Raw genomic sequence first — 15213 nt, 5'->3', positions numbered from 1 at the left:
GCATGTCATGCCCTTCTAAAATCGAAAAAGTGAGAAGCCGACACGTTCAGTCCGCTCCTGCCCGTGCCACCTCCGTGTCGCCGGGTTTGTGCCAGAGCCGCGGTGAACCCTGAAGGCCAGCCCCCCTCTCCCAATACTGGTGCCTGTCCGCTGGTGGGTCGAGCGAGCCCCCCTGTGGTGGAGGCAGCTCTAAGCTTTTTAATTTAAATTGTCTTTCTAATTTGAATAAATACACTTTAAATCCATTTACAAGGATCTATTGGAGGGCAAGTCTCATGCCAGCAGCCGCGTAATTCCAGCTCCAGTAGCGTCCACTAAAGCTGCTGCAGTTAAAAAGCTTTTATAAGGATCGAGCTCGGCTGTCCACCGCAAGGCATCCTACTGCCAGTCCGAGCCCCTATGCCTTGGGGTGCCTCCTGATGCTCTTCACTGAGTATCCCGTGGTCCCGAAAGCATTTCCTTTGAAAAAATGAAGTGTCCAAACTACAGGTGGTGTAGCTTGCTTAACAGCCGGGATAATCCGCTGACTAGCAGACACTGCTACTAGGCACAAAGTATTTCCTGGGCTAGATGCAGTTAAAAATTTGTAATTAGATACTCTCGTTGGATGCTGAGAAAGCATTCCATAGAGTCTCCTGGCACGCCATATATGATTCTCTTAAAAAGCTTGGGGTAGGGGTCTAGGGGACCCTTTTATAGCCAAAATCACGGCCCTGTATCGCAATACGTCACCTAGGCTGAAGATAAATGGAACTGTAGCACCCTGAGGGCTCGGTTGCTACAGAGGTATTGCACCTCACCCAGAGGTGTTATATCTCACTCTCAGGTAAGGATGTAGTGTGGATCAGGACCCGACACCTGCATGCAATACACCACACTGCCATGGGGCAGGGCGACCAATATGCCCCTGAGATGGGCACGACAGTCCCTGTCCCTGGCTGGAGTGGGGGGAGGGAACACTGAGGAAGGGGAACCCTGTAGTGCAGAAGCAGGGAGGAAGCAGTTCCTGGGTGCATTGAGAAGGGAGTATAAAAGGTGGCATCCATCTTAGTTCAGTGCAGAGAAGTCTGAGCAGAAGTGGCAGGGAGCAGGGGCTCTGCATGAGCTCTGCTCCGGAGGCGGGCCTAGTAACAGAGGCCCAGGCCTGGAAGAGGGAGAAGGAAGGAAGAGGAGCGGAGAAGGCTCCAGGAACGAGGAACGAAGGGATCTCAGGGGTGCGGACGGGCGAGTCGCCACCGCACGCCCGAATCCACCTGCGTGGAGGGGTCAGGCCAAAGGGGGAGACCGGTCCCCGAAACTAGTGGAGGCAGGAAACGACCCTCAGCTAGAAACAGGAGGCTGTGACATTTTATGTGGCGCAGCCCCTCGCTACACCCGCTAGGAAGGCACCACATAGGGTCAGGGAAACTGGCGCCAAGTTTACCAAGAGGAGGCCCGAGGCAGCCGGACAGAAGGGTTGGTAAGAAAGGCCAGACAAAGGACACACAAAGGGGGTCCTGTGAAGCACTCCAAAGTTATCTGGGAGTTGTCTGAGCCCCTCACCTGGTGAGCACAGTACGACGTGGGCAGCTGTTACCTGCAGACGTGGTCTGGATAATAAGAACTGTGAGTAAAGGCCCTGGACTGCATCACTGACTCCGTGTCATTACTGCTGCTGCCCTGCACCATCACCCCCATCCTCCGCATACACTGCCCTGAGGCTATACTCCTCCCGTGGGGAGTTATGCTACGCTCTGCTGCACCCACAACACCAGCCTCAGCGGTATGCCCTGGAGCGGTGGTTCACTCTGACCGCAATCCACGGGTGGCGTAGTCGGACATTTAAACATCAAAACCACATAAATAGTTCCGCCACTGGTTTGACCGCCCTGAGCCACGGAACCGGGTTGCCGCCACGGAGACTACAAACACCAGCATCCACCAAAAAGGGTCCGGCTCCGGGTGTCCCAAGACCAAGGGGGCGCGTCAGAACATTTTCATCACCTTTCACAATCACCAATGGGACAAGGCAGGGATGTTCTCTGTCCCCTCTCTTATACATCCTAGTGACGGAGCACCTGCTCTCATCAATTCGCCATAACCCCAATATTAGGTGGATTGAAGTGGGAGGCACCGAGTACAAGTGCTCTCTATTTGCTGATGATGTCCTAGTATATATCACTCAATCACATATATCCATCCATGCTGTTATGGCTGAAATAGATCACTTTGTTACATGGTCAAATTTTAAAATCAATGCAGCGAAGTCTGAGGCCCTCGATGTCTCCCTCCCCAAATCCATATAGGATTCCATCCAGTCCAACTTTCCCTTTGCCTGGCCCTCACAGGGTATCAAATACTTAGGAATTCCTATTCATAGAGACCTCTCCCATCTATGTTATCTTAATTTTGGGCCCTTTATTGAACAACTCCATACAGACCACGGTTGGCAAGTTAGAACTGTAAGATTCACTACGTGAACCACTGGTGTTTTGTGGAAAAGCACATGTACACTGTGTTCCAAATTATTATGCAAAAAGTGTTTAGGAGTGATAAGGGAAGAATTTGTTTGTTTGTCAGTTAAACTCATTGATGGTGATGTGTGTCAGGGCTCTTTATATCACTGTAAGCAATTGCAGACACCTGTGCTAATTAGTTTGGCAGGTGTGTCCAATGAAAGGCAAGACTACTTAAGAAGGCTGTCTCACATTATTAAGCAGCCTACATTTTCTGCCAAAATGGGAAAGAAAAAGGATGTGTCGGCTGCTGAGAAGCAACAAATTGTGGAGTGTTTAGGTCAAGGCATGACTACAATCAACATTGTGCGATAATCAGGATAAAGTGTCTTGGCAATCAAGAAGTATGTAGCTGATTCACAGTACACACGTGTGCGTGCTGATAAGGGCAAATTGAGGACTCTTTCCTACAGGCAATTACGTCAGGTTGAAAGAGCAGCGGCAAAAAAGCCTTGTCATAGCAGCAGACAAGTTTTTGAAGCTGCTTGTGCCTCCAACGTCCCCCGAACAACAAGATGCAGGGTCCTTCAGAGGTTTGCAGCTGTGCATACGCCATCCTGTCGACCTCCTCTATCCACTTCACACAAGCAGAAACGGCTCCAGTGGGCCAAACATTACATGAAGACTGATTTCAAAACTGTTTTGTTCACGGATGAGTGCCGTGCAGCGCTCGATGGTCCAGATGGATGGAGTGGAGGATGGCTGGTTGATAGACACCCCACGCAAACACGGCTACAGCGCCAACAAGGAGGAGGTGGAGTAATGTTTTGGGCTGGAATCATGGGGAGAGAGATTGTTGGCCCCTTTAGGATCCCTGAAGGTGCTAAAGATGAACTCCATAATGTATGTGGATTTTCTCAAACAGCACTTCCTGCCATGGTTCAAGAAGGAGAACCGTGTATTTCACAGCAAGATCATTTTTCTGCATGATAATGCACCATCTCATGCTGCACATAAAACATCTGCATCTCTGGCTGATATGGGCATAAAAGGGGACAAACTTATGGTGTGACCCCCATGCTCCCCTGACCTCTACCCCATTCAGAACCTTTGGAGCATCATTAAAAGGAGTGTCTATGATGGCGGGAGGCAGTTCACATCTAAGCAACAGCTCTGGGAGGGTATTCTGTCCTCATGCAAAACAATTGAAGCAGAAACCATCCAAAACCTGACAAATTCAATGGACGAGAGAGTTCAGAAGCTCCTTTCGAACAAGGGGTCCTATGTGAAAATGTAACATCACCTAGAATAAAGTTTTGAGTTGAAAACTGTTTGATTTCAGTTTCTAACAACCTGCTAATGCTTATAATTTCAAAAATGACCATTTTTTTGGTCTTTATTAAAATGAAAAGGTTGATCGAAAAGTTTGGGGGATCTAAGAGTGTGGCAACCCAGTAGTCATGATTACTTCGAATTCTGACAATATGAGGGTCATGCTGCAGGTAGTGCAGCAAGAAGGCACTTATGTGTCTTGCGCATCTCGGAGCCCCAAAATTATTTTCCGGGCTAGATGCAGCTAAAAATTATTATTAATTTTAAATCTGGTGAAGCTTTAGTATAGATGGCCTAATAGGATCAGTGCTGCACACTGCTACAAAGCCCAAATTATTTTCCAGTAAAGATACAGATAAACATGATTAGTAATTTTAAATCTGGTGGAGCTTATTATAGATGGCCTAATAGAATCAGTGCTGCACACTGCTACAAAGCCCAAATTATTTTCCAGCCAAGATACAGATAAACATGATTACTAATTTGAAAGCTTAAAACGGTTGGTAGGGTGATTTTAACCAATCATCAAGCTTTTACTCTCCCCAGGATGACACAGGGGTAGAAAAGTTGTTTCGGATCCATGATTTGTTCATCTTTATGAACCTAAGTCTGTCTACATTATGAGTGGAGAGCCGCGTGCGCTTATCTGTCAGCACACCACCAGCAGCGCTGAACACACGTTCAGACAGAACGCTGGCTGCGGGGCATGACAAGATCTCCAAGGCGTAAGTGGCTAGCTCCGGCCATTTATCCAGATTGGAAGCCCAAAAAGAGCAAGGGTCCAGTGACACAGTCGTGGCTTCAATGTTTACTTGGAGATACTCCTGTATCATCGTCTCTAGGCGTTGACTATGTGTCAGACTTCTTGTCTCCTGTGGCTTTGCAAAGGATGGGCTAAAAACGTGGTGAAATGATTCCGCAAAATTGATGTTACCAGCAGATACTGTGGTTCTGTTACAGTTTGAGTGCTGAACACTTGACGGTCCCACGGTTGGCAAGTTGGAACTGTGAGATTCACTACGTGCACCACTGGTATTTTGTGGAAAAGCACATGTAAGATTCTGCAACAGTCTCTGCTGATACTCTTGCATGCGTGCATCCCTTTCTATGGCAGGAATAATTTCTGCAAATTTACTTTTGTACCGGGGATCTAACAGTGTGGCAACCCAGTAGTCAGGATTATTTCTAATTCTCACAATTCGAGGGTCATGTTGCAGGCAGTGCAGCAAGAAGGCACTCATGTGTGTTGCGCATCCAGGAGCACCAAGTCCCTGTTGTGTTGGTGGCGAGGTAACAATCATGCTTCCTTCCTCTGTCCTCTCCCCCCAACCTCGCACAACAGAAATGTGATCAAGGTCTCCCTCATCTGATGAGTCTTCCATCAGTTCGTCCTCCACTTCTTCCTAGGCTCCTGCACCTTCCTCACTAGTTTGGCTGCTACCATGCGCCCTGGTAAAACCATCTCCCCCACCCTCACATGCCTGCCGCCTTGGTGCTGCCGACCGTCTGGACCTTGCAGATGTTAGCCCTTCCGCATACAACTCCTCCTCCTCTACTTCCTCCACCTCCTCTTGTGCCACCACCTGACTCCGAATTCTGTTTAACATGTGCTCCAGCATGTAAATCACCGGCATAGTCATGCTGATAATGGCATCGTCAGCACTAAACATCTTCATCGCCATTTCAAAACTGTGCAGAAGGGTGCATAGGTCCCTGATCTGAGACCACTCCTCCAGCGTGATTTGCCCCACCTCTGGATCTCGTTGGCCCAGGCTATACATCAGAACGTATTGCACCAGGGCTTGTCGGTGCTGCCACAGTCGCTGCAACATGTGCAGAGTTGAATTCCACCGGGTAGGCACATCGCATTTTAGCCGGTGAAGTGGCAGGCCCAACGACTTCTGTAGAGATGTAACTCGCTGAGCTGCGGGATGCGAACGGCGAAAGTGAGCACACAGCGACCGTGCCCTCTGCAGAAGGCCATCTAGTCTGGGATAGTGGGCTAAAAATTGCTGGACAACCAGGTTCAACACGTGAGCCATACAAGGCACGTGTGTGACATTGCCCCGGCGAAGGGCCGCACCCATGTTTGCAGCATTGTCACACACGGCCTTCCCTGGTTTCAGGTCCAGTGGAGACAACCATTCATGAAATTGGTTCTCCAGAGCTGACCACAACTCCTCAGCTGTGTGACTCACATTTCCCAGACATTTCAATGTAAAAACCGCCTGATGACGTTGAGCCCTACTGCCAGCATAGTAAGGAGGTGTGCAGGATCCCTTCTGCGCAGTTAGAAAGCTTGTGGCATGACCAGACAGGCTTTGGGTGCAGGTGGAAGACCGAGAGGAGGTTGAGGAGGCAGAAGCAGTGGAGGAACTTTGACATAAAGAGGATTGACGCACAACTCATGGGGATGGCAAGACTTGGACAGCAGCCCCTTGTCCTGCTGTCACCATAGTTACCCAGTGCCCAGTCAGCGACATGTAACGCCCCTGTCCATGCCTACTCGTCCAAGTGTCTGTGGTGAAATGCACCCTGTCACACACAGAGTTTCTCAAAGAAGCGGTGATGTTGTGTGCGACATGCTGGTGGAGCGCAGGCACACCTTTCTTTGAGAAGTAGTGCCGACTGGGCATCTGGTACTGGGGCACTGCGACGGACATAAGGTCTCGAAAATCCTCTGTGTCCACCAGGCGGAAAGGCAGCATTTCTGTAGCCAAGAACTTGCAGATGGTGAAATTCAACCTCTTAGCTTTCTCATGGCTAGGAGGAAATGGTCTTTTACTTGTCCACATCTGAGGGACCGAGGACTGGCTATTGTGCTTAGACGGGGTTGATAAGGGTGTCCCCGGCAAACTGCCGGTCTGTGAGGAAGATGCAGGCGGACATGTTAGGTTGCCTTGATCCAAAGGTGGTGCTATCGATGTCGGACAGCGCTCAACACCAGCTGGTGTTACCACCTCCAAAGAAAATGATGACCTGCCAATCACGCTGGCTGTTGCGGGTAAAGAGGTGGCAGGTCTGCGCCCCAAAACAGGTGTGACTGCTGTCCCCCCAGTCACAGAGGATGAAGAGGCCGCGGATGCACAAGATATGGCAGACGGTGGTTGGCCCGGCCGGCTAGGCCGCATTGTAGCACACTGAGCTTCCCACTGCAACTTATGCTTCATGTCCATGTGCCGGTTCATGCATGAAGTACTCAAACTATGTATTTTTTGGCCTCTACTTAGCTTTTGCTGGCAAATGTTACCGATAACACGAGTTGGGTCATCTTTATCGATCTGAAAAAATGCCCAGGCTATGCAAGGCTTAGGACCCATGCAACCTGAAGAGCCACCACGACTTGTGGTGAGAGGCAGAGTTGTGTTTGAGGATGCAGTTGTTGACGTGCTTCCAGTACTACGTCTCTGTCCAGGAAGGCGCAACCTGACCTCGTCATCACTAGCATCTTCCTCCACCTCCTCTGCTAACCTCATCTCTTGGCTGACTGTGGGTTGACAGTAAGTGGGATCTCCAACCTCATCATCATCACCCTGTGCGTTATCACACCCGTCGTCCTCAGAGCCAACCTGTTCCTGCCCTGACAAAAAACTAAAGTTGTCGCTCCAATCAGGTATTTGAGTCTTATCATCGTCTTCCTCATTGTCTCCACCAACAGGAGTTACAGTTTGGGAATGAGGGTCTACATTATGGTCAGAACCTTCTGCGTCTGGTCCTGGATCCGACTCATAAAGATTCTGGGCATCAGTGCAGATCATTTCCTCGTCTGGATTCACAGAAGCGCTGGAGTCGACCTCTGATTCCCAGGCTATAGTATGAGTAAACAGCTCTGCAGACTCAACCATCTGTTCTACCTCATACTCAGACGGGCAGCTGGAGATTTGGGAGCTGTGAGGAAGCAAGTGCGATTGGGGTGACACCTTTGAGGACTGGAGTATTTGTGATGTTGAAGTTGATGTGGAGGAGAGCCCACTTAAAGGAGCACTTGATATCCATTGAAGCACCTGCTGTTTTTGTGCCTCATCTGGAATTTGTAGCGATTGGCGTGGCCGTAAGAAAGGGATCTTATCACATTGTCCGCTAAAAGAAGTAGACATTTTAGTTTGGCTGGAAGATGGTTTTTCTTCTGCAGATGTTACTGTTGCTTTAACACCTACCCCACGGACACAACCTTTTTTCCCCTTCCCAACACGCCTATTCCCCTTTCCACCAGCAGCAGGCCTTTTTCCACTCATTTTGATGGTTAACTAATTAACAACTCTGGAGTTGTTTGCACAAAAAAACAATGGATGGGAACCGAGCAGAGCTGAGTGGCCAAACTGTGGTATTAGGCCAAAACTATTGGCTGGGTTAGATGCAGAAAAAAATTATATTCAATTTGCAACCTGATGGAGGTCAGTATAGATGGACTAATAGAGAAAGTCCCACACACTGCTAGAAGGCCAAATATTTTTTCAGAGGTAGATGCAGAAAAAAATATATTCAGTTTGCAACCTGATGGAGGTCTGTATAGATGGATTAATAGAACAAGTCCCACACACAGCTAGAAGCCCAATATTTTTTCAGAGGTAGATGCAGAAAAAAATATATTCAGTTTGCAACCTGATGGAGGTCAGTATAGATGGACTAATACAACAAGTCCCACACACAGCTAGAAGCCCAATATTTTTTCAGAGGTAGATGCAGAAAAAAATATATTCAGTTTGCAACCTGATGGAGGTCTGTATAGATGGATTAATAGAACAAGTCCCACACACAGCTAGAAGCCCAATATTTTTTCAGAGGTAGATGCAGAAAAAAATATATTCAGTTTGCAACCTGATGGAGGTCAGTATAGATGGACTAATACAACAAGTCCCACACACAGCTAGAAGCCCAATATTTTTTCAGAGGTAGATGCAGAAAAAAATATATTCAGTTTGCAACCTGATGGAGGTCTGTATAGATGGATTAATAGAACAAGTCCCACACACAGCTAGAAGCCCAATATTTTTTCAGAGGTAGATGCAGAAAAAAATATATTCAGTTTGCAACCTGATGGAGGTCAGTATAGATGGACTAATACAACAAGTCCCACACACAGCTAGAAGCCCAATATTTTTTCAGAGGTAGATGCAGAAAAAAATATATTCAGTTTGCAACCTGATGGAGGTCTGTATAGATGGATTAATAGAACAAGTCCCACACACAGCTAGAAGCCCAATATTTTTTCAGAGGTAGATGCAGAAAAAAATATATTCAGTTTGCAACCTGATGGAGGTCAGTATAGATGGACTAATACAACAAGTCCCACACACAGCTAGAAGCCCAATATTTTTTCAGAGGTAGATGCAGAAAAAAATATATTCAGTTTGCAACCTGATGGAGGTCAGTATAGATGGACTAATACAACAAGTCCCACACACAGCTAGAAGCCCAATATTTTTTCAGAGGTAGATGCAGAAAAAAATATATTCAGTTTGCAACCTGATGGAGGTCAGTATAGATGGACTAATACAACAAGTCCCACACACAGCTAGAAGCCCAATATTTTTTCAGAGGTAGATGCAGAAAAAAATTATATTCAATTTGCAACCTGATGGAGGTCAGTATAGATGGACTAATAGAATGATGCTATGCCCAAAAGATTTTACTTCACTAGGTGCAGTAAAAAAATTGGTATTCTATACACAGGTGGTATATCTTGCAACACAGATAGGCTACTCCACTGACTAACACACTCTGCAATAGGCCAAAAAGGATTAGCTTTGCTAGATTCAGCCAAATGCTGTGAAAAAAACTTGCACAGCACTGGCACAGACCTGCCTGGCAAAAACTGATAGGAACTGATGTAACCTAGTCCTGAAAAGGACTCCAATTACAATTAGTCTTTACTCCCACAATCTATCTATTTAAGAGCACAGACCTGCCTGATAAAAGTCGTAGGAAATGCTGTAACCTAGTCCTTAAAAGGACTGCAATCACAACTATTCCCTACTCCCAAGCTATCTGTAGATTTGTGCGAAAATTGGCTTGAAATTAACAAGGTATAGCGCACACAGCAACAGCGGTGCCGTCTAACACGCAGCTGCAGCAGTGAGAAAATGGTGGCGACGGGGAAAATGGCTTGGTCTTATAGGGCAAGGACATGTGACATACACTGCCAATGACACATGCCCTTGCTTGTGTGAAAGAAAGCACTTCGCTCCGTGTGTGCGCTGCTGATAGGCTGACAGATTGCACCTCCCCACTGTAAATGTGGGAAAGAGAAAAAAAAAATGGAGATCTTCATTGTTCCTGCAGAGATCCATCCCCTGCCCCTCCCCCCACCCCGCTGTACACTCAAACTGCGTATTAACATTAATTTTCATCATTACTGAGAAAAAATCCAGTTATGATTTTGGTGCACGAACAGTTATCGAACATAACCTCGAACAGCCAAATTTTTCTCAAATTGTTCGTGTTCGCCGAACGGCTCGAACACCGCCCAAAACAGCTCGAATTTGAGATTGGCGAACAGTTCGAGTAGAACAACGCTTATCTCTAGTAGTCACCGGAAATGGTCTTCCAACAATCTTGAAGGAGTTCCCAGGGATGCTTAGCACTTGTTGGCCCTTTTGCTTTCACTCTGCGGTCCAGCTCATCCCAAACCATCTCGATTGGGTTCAGGTCTGGTGACTGTGGAGGCCAGGTCATCTGGCGTAGGATCCCATCGCTCTCCTTCTTGGTCAAATAGCCCTTACACAGCCTGGAGGTGTGTTTGGGGTCATTGTCCTGGTGAAAAATAAATGATGGTCCAACTAAACGCAAACCGGATGGAATAGCATGCCGCTGCAAGATGCTGCGGTAGCCATGCTGGTTCAGTATGCCTTCAATTTTTAATAAATCCCCAACAGTGTCACCAGCAAAGAACCCCCACACCATCACACCTCCTCCTCCATGCTTCACGGTGGGAACCAGGCATGTAGAGTCCATACGTTCACCTTTTCTGCATCGCACAAAGACATGGTGGTTGGAACCAAAGATCTCAAATTTGGACTCATCAGACCAAAGCACAGATTTCCACTGGTCTAATGTCCATTGCTTGTGTTCTTTAGCCCAAACAAGTCTCTTCTGCTTGTTGCCTGTCCTTAGCAGTGGTTTCCTAGCAGCTATTTTACCATGAAGGCCAGTTGCACAAAGTCTCCTCTTAACAGTTGTTGTAGAGATGTGTCTGCTGCTAGAACTCTGTGTGGCATTGACTTGGTCTCTAATCTGAGCTGCTGTTAGCCTGCGATTTCTGAGGCTGGTGACTCGGATAAACTTATCCTCAGAAGCAGAGGTGACTCTTGGTCTTCCTTTCCTGGGGTGGTCCTCATGTGAGCCAGTTTCTTTGTAGCGCTTGATGGTTTTTGCAACTGCAGTTTATTCAGTAGGACTATCAGCTGTGTATCCTCTTGACTTCTGCACAACACAGCTGATGGTCCCAACCCCATTTATAAGGCAAGAAATCCCACTTATTAAACCTGACAGGGCACACCTGTGAAGTGAAAACCATTTCCGGTGACTACTTCTTGAAGCTCATCAAGAGAATGCCAAGAGTGTGCAAAGCAGTCATCAAAGCAAAAGGTGGCTACTTTGAAGATCCTAGAATATAAGACATATTTTCAGTTGTTTCACACTTTTTTGATAAGTATATAATTCCACATGTGTTAGTTCATAGTTTTGATGCCTTCAGTGTGAATGTACAATTTTCAAAGTCATGAAAATACAGAAAAATCTTTAAATGAGAAGGTGTGTCCAAACTTTTGGTCTGTACTGTATATATATATATATATATATCCAACTGAACTAACAGTCCTTCTGAGGACTAATGCTGCATATATTCAGCGGTGATAGCAGGAAGTAGGCAGGCAGGCAGTGTATGTGGCAGACTGCAGTGCATGATACAGCACAAGAGGGTCCATTGAACGTTCTGTCTACTGCTGCTGTTCTGACATATATTTGTAGACATAGCCCCATATATCAGGGGCCAGGGACATTTTATTTTTAGCTTAATCCTCGATATTTGCTTAAAAACCAAGGCATGCAGGGTATGTGACAAACTGCAGTGCATGATACAGCACAAGAGGGTCCATTGAACGTTCTGTCTGCTGCTGGTCTTCTGACATATATTTGTAGACATAGCCCCATATATCAGGGGCTAGGGACAATATTTTTTTTATCTTAATCCTGATTATTTGGTTAAAAAGCAATCCAGAGTACACATTTTCTGCTCCATTTGCTTGTTAGAACTGCAGAATACAGACAGATCTTTTCAATATTACAGTGATAAAAATCCAGAACTGAACATGGAAAATATTGGCTTACATTTTCATTTTGTTGTAGTGTGTCAGTCAAGCTATTCACACTAAGTCTCTAAGAAGAATAGTATTACTAAACTAAAGGCCTGCTATTTAAAACTGTGTTTCTCTGTCACATGTATCTCACATATGACTGTGTTCCAAAATGAGCCATTTCTGCCTTCCATTTCATTGCAGTGTGTCAGTCAAGCTATTCACATTAGGTCTCTGTGAAGAATAGTATTAATAAATTACAGGCCTGCTATTTAAAACCGTGGTTCTCTGTCAGACGCATCTCATATATAACTGTGTTCCAAAATCAGCCATTTCTGCCTTCAATTTCATTGCAGTGTGTCGGTCAAGCTATTCACACTAGGACTCTGTGAATAATAGTATTAGTAAATTACAGGCCTTCTATTTAAAACCTTGGTTCTCTGTCAGACATATCACATATAACAGCGTTCCAAAATCAGCCATTTCTGCCTTCCATTTTGTTGCAGTGTGTCAGTCAAGCTATTGACACTAGGTCTTTGTGAAGAAAAGTATTAGTAAATTACAGGCCTGCTATTTAAAACCGTGGTTCTCTGTCAGACGTATCTCACATATAACTGTGTTCCAAAATCAGCCATTTCTGCCTTTCATTTCGCTGCAGTGTGTCGGTCAAGCTATTCACTCTAGGTCTCTGTGAAGAATAGTATTAGTAAATTACTGGCCTGCTATTTAAAACCTTGGTTCTCTGTCAGACATATCATATATAACAGCGTTCCAAAATCAGTCATTTCTGACTTCCATTTTGTTGCAGTGTGTCGGTCAAGCTATTCGCACTAGGTCTCTGTGAAGAATAATATTAGTAAATTACAGGCCTGCTATTTAAAACCGTGGTTCTCTGTCAGACGTATCTCACATATAACTGTGTTCCAAAATCAGCCATTTCTGCCTTCCATTTTGTTGCAGTGTGTCAGTCAAGCTATTCACACTAGGTCTCTGTGAAGAACAGTATTAGTGCTCCATATATCTGTGACCTAGTCTCCCGTTACATACCTACATGCAACCTCCGATCCTCACAACATCTTCTTCTCTACTTCCGTCTTCTCTCCTCTTTCCATAATCACATGCAAGATTTTTCCCGTGCATTCCTTCTACTCTTGAACTCTGTGCGCCAACATATCAGACTCTCGCCTACTGTTGAAACCTTTAAAAGGAAGCAGAAGACCCACTTCTTCTAACAAGCCTACAAGCTGCAGTAACCCTTGCTCCATCATACCGCTGCACGTCCAGCTGACCCCTCACCTAATGTATCCTCACCCATCCCTTCTAGACTGTTTATGCACCCTTATGGGCAGGGTCCTCTCTGCTCTTGTACCAGTCAGTGACCTCTTTTAACATGTAACGCGCAATGGAATAAATGGCGCTATAATAATAATTGTACTACTTGAACTCTGGATCAATTGATGGCACTTTCCTGGTGACTGCCCCTAAATTGATGTGTTTTGGCTGCTTTTGTTCCTGTTTAAAGGTGTTGTGTATACGTTTGGTTTTGGCACCTATTCAATCCAATCCAATGGCGATCGGCAATGTTTGGCGAATACTCAAAAATTACATTGGCGAATATTGCAAAAACTGCGATTGTAATCTGAAACAAATATTGAAATATTCGCTCCTCTCTAATCAGAAACACCCTTAAAAACTTTAAAAAATTATGTGGGTGTTGCATCACGGTCTCCCTGATGATATGCTAGTGGAGGATGAGAAGAAGGAGGAGGGCGACATAAAATAGAACAATTCCTGAATTGTATACCCATGTCTGGGTATGAAGGGGTGCATGGGAAAAGACCCCCAAAAAAATAACCACTGGATTTGAGTTTATGTTTGATGCTATCATCTGGTGGTGTTGAGAAGTCTGGCCCAATCCAGCCCTTGTTCATTTTTATAAGAATCAGCCTGTCAGCATTTTCAGTTGATAGACGGATGCACCTATCAGTTATAATGCCCCCGGCGGCACTAAAAACCATCTCTGACAAAACGCTAGCGGCCAGGACCTCCAAGGCGTAGAAAGACAGTTCATGTCACGTGTCCAGCTTGCATCTTCCAAAATGTTTCCCTCCTTCTCAGAGTACCCCAGACCTTTGACAGCGTTCTCCTGCTTCTGCCGCATCTGGTTTGTGTCTCCCTCGCTTGTACTCCTTGGTTGTCCAATGAACTGTCTGACTGTGACCTCTGTCACCAGCGTTGTCAGATGGGAAATTTTTTTTTGTTATAATTCTTTAACAAGAGCCTGAATTTAATATCTCCAAAAATGAACTTCTTCAGTTTCCTCCCTCTACCAACCTACCTATACCTGACTTTGCAATTTCCTTTAGGTGGTGCCACCATAACTCCCACTCGGCACGCCTGCTATCTTGGAGTCATATTTGACAAACAACTTTCCTTTATTCAACGTGGAAAATTACTCACTCACTCATGTCACCTGCACCTTAAAAACATCTCCACAATTCGACCTTTTCTCACCTTTGATACTGCAAAAACTCTTACTGACGCTCTTAGTCCCTACTACGACTCTCTTCTAATCAGTCTCCCTCTAAACAAACTGTCTCCTCTCCAATCCCTTCTGAATGCAGCAGCCAGGGTCGTATTTCTATTAAGCCGCTTCACCGACGCCTCTACCCTGTGTCAGTCATTGCGCGGGTTAGGTTAAACAATCACTACAGAATGCAATATAAACTCATCTCTCTAACCCACCAAGCTGTCCACAGTTCTGCACCGGCCTATATCTCTTCCCTCATTTCTGTGTATCACTTCTCCTGTGCCCTCTGTTCTGCAACTGATCTACGACTGACTTCCTACTTAATCAGAACCTCACACCTCTGTCTCCAAGAATTCTCTTGCGCTGTGCCAGTTTTCTGTAATGCCCAAAATGCGTACAACGCGATGGTCATGGTAAAGGCAGGGGAACATAAAGTCGGCCTTCTGTGCCAGAGTGCCAACAGCCAAGACTTCCGTGATCTCAGCAAGAGTATGACTGTCTATGTTCTCTTCCTCTTCCGCCTCCTCATTATCACCCAATCCGGGTTGAGATGAGATGAGGCTGGGCTGGCAAGCATCACCCTGTATAGTTCCTTGATTTGCCTGCAATGCCTCCTCTTTAA

The sequence above is a fragment of the Phyllobates terribilis genome, unplaced genomic scaffold (genome assembly GCF_046119375.1).
Source record: "Phyllobates terribilis strain yellow unplaced genomic scaffold, ASM4611937v1 Scaffold_5__5_contigs__length_657084704, whole genome shotgun sequence".
Classification (NCBI taxonomy): Eukaryota; Metazoa; Chordata; class Amphibia; order Anura; family Dendrobatidae; genus Phyllobates; species Phyllobates terribilis.
This window is presented reverse-complemented; position numbering follows the sequence as displayed.